Here is a 2731-nt window from a genome sequence, read left to right as displayed (position 1 = left end):
CAAGTTGACACAATACACGTCAGAAACAGAATTCAAACTCAGGAAGTTTATTTGCATACCACAAAATGTATGCCTCTTAAAATCTAGTGGTAAAATATGAAAGGAGATGGATATATCTTTTGTAGAAAGTGGTTTCCAGATCCCAGTCTCTGGTCCACAAACCCGTACTGCTTCTCAACTGAAGATCAGGTATGGAATGAGGTTACAGATGAGACAGGCTTATGAAGTACTCTCCTAAAGATCTCACCCTTTCCTATACAAGACAGCCTGAGTCAGGCTCTCAGCTAGTATTCTGACTAAGTTCCCCAATTCTCCAGTGCTCTACTAATATCTCAGTGAAGGCAAGCAAGAGAAACCCAGCAAAAGTTCATACCTCAGTAAGAGGCTAATGTTGAACTGCTACCAAATAAATTACATAAGTGATGTCAAATAAGTATAAAAGGGCATTGAAGCATTTTACACCATTCTCTTACAACACGCCTCCTAATGCAGAAAAGCAAATATTGACATTAGGTCTAAAAATGAGCCCTGATTTTATCTGAGAAACGATTTGGCTCTCTTACCTGAGATGCTGAAAATGCAGTTCTGTCTAGCCATATAAAAATAGAGCTTTTCCCCCTCAGTTCTGTAAGGAGGGGGTAGGGTTTCTGCTTTCACTACTGAGATAAGAGAACCAGAGATGAGAAATAGCAGAGCCGGTTAGTGGGGCTGATACGGGGTCTGAAACATATTTCTGCCTCATTGCTCTGTATTTTTTCTCCCTTTACAAAAGTTAACTTTTATGCAGAGACTTTAAAAACACAAAGAAATGATATTATGTAATCGTTTGAGCTGAGATAGAGTTTTGAGTGTCTTCCTTGCAACCTCAAGTAACTAGCTCATCAGCATTTTCTCCCCAAAGGTCAACTGAGCATAATCCTCCAGTTTCCACCCTTAAGGTCTATAATGGAGCTAAATACAAGCATAGGCCTCAACTGCATGTGCCCCAAGCCATCAGGATCTGATCAGATAAATCAGAGTGAGGATCCAAAAGAGGGTTAGGAGATTTAAATGAAGCAATCTTAAGCACCATCTTTTTTTTTTTTTTCCCATAAAATCAATGCATTTACACTTTCATACATGCTTACTTCCAAACTGGTAATGACTTCCTCTATTGCTGTTCATTTAAAATAGTGACCTCAAATACCTGAAGCTTGTCCCTATAGATTGTGAGCAACCATTTTATCATCTTTTGGGGTTCCTGCCGTCCTCTGTTTTCACTAGAATGTCACATGTCACTAGCGCTACATTAGTTCATCAGATTGTGGCAATTATATGGAATGTTCTATGTAAAAAGTTAAAAAATAGAACTTTGGATGTGGTCAGTCTATTGTAAAAATAGCTGCAGTTTGATCCTTATTTGGAATGACTTGATATAACAAAGCAAGTACCGACTGATCTATTAAGCCTTACCTGATCCTCTGAATCAGAAGATCCAGGAACAAAGTCCAAGCTCCAATAACTTGATAATATCCCAGTCTCATACCTGGGATTTTGGTTAAAAATGAACACCTCTAAGATCTATCTATCCCAGGCCTAAATTAGAAATTATGGACAAAAGGAATTTTGTCCTGGAATTTTCATGTTTTTTAGCTCCTCTCATGATTCTGAATTATTAGCAAGAACCAAAACTTAGGATGACAAACCTATAATTATAGTCTATTTCAATTGAATTAGGAAAGAACAACTTTATAGTAAAAATGCATTAATTTAGAAACTCACATCTTTACCAAAATTTATGAATCAATTTTGGCAAGACTGAGAAGGAAAGTTTAAACATGCTGCTTCTAAATCTTCATATTTTTGAATCACCAGGGAAGACTTACAAACAACCGTTAGAAGCAAACCTCAGAAAGCTCAAATGTCACTGGTATCTGGGCACAGAGATTTTAAAACATCTCCAAATGATTCTGATAAGAAGTTTGAGAAATGTAACTAAATTTTGCTGTGCAACACATTTCAGTTAAATGAAATAAATGTAAAATCAATCAATCTAGGGGTGTGTATGTGTGTTTGTGTGTGTGTGTGTAGTATGAGCATTTAGGATCCATGTGGTAGTCCAAATTACCTACTCCTGAAAGTCTTGAAGTTCAGTTGACATCATTTATTAGCAACCTATCTTTGGGGTTTTGTTTGTTTGTTTGTTTGTTTTGGTTGGGGAAGTTCAGATGATGAGTTCAATGCATGGGCTTCTTGGACACCTTTGAGAAGGACTTCAACAGATATTCATCAGCACAAGGCAGGTTTACTGAGGAAATGAAAAAAGAAAATTGAGATGCCTGTGTGGACACAGACAGGAGGTCTCAAAGGACAAGTACGGGCAGTCTTTAGCCAAATATAAATTTAGCATGGAAGGCATCACAGGCCACAGAAATCAGGCCACATCCTTTCAAAATTGCTAACACATCAAATTTCCCCACAAGTTTGGATTACTTAGCAGTTGGATATAGTACACATATATTTTTTAGATATACACACTTAATCTATGAGCATTTTTTTAGAGTATCAGGGCTTAGCATCATGCTTACTGTCAGTAATGGTAACTGTACAATAGAGTTGAAAACAAATTTTGATTAACTGAACAAAGAACAATGCTTTGCAGCCCTGAGTGGTCATAGTCTGGGAAGACAATGGTCCACCATTAAGAATGATAGGTGCTTTGATATAAATATCATCCCTATCAACAATGCAG

This window comes from Condylura cristata, unplaced genomic scaffold (assembly GCF_000260355.1).
Source record: "Condylura cristata isolate star-nosed mole 26May11 unplaced genomic scaffold, ConCri1.0 scaffold00003, whole genome shotgun sequence".
NCBI classification, from domain to species: Eukaryota; Metazoa; Chordata; class Mammalia; order Eulipotyphla; family Talpidae; genus Condylura; species Condylura cristata.
The sequence above is the reverse complement of the archived record's forward strand: the minus strand, read 5'-3'. Positions refer to the sequence as shown.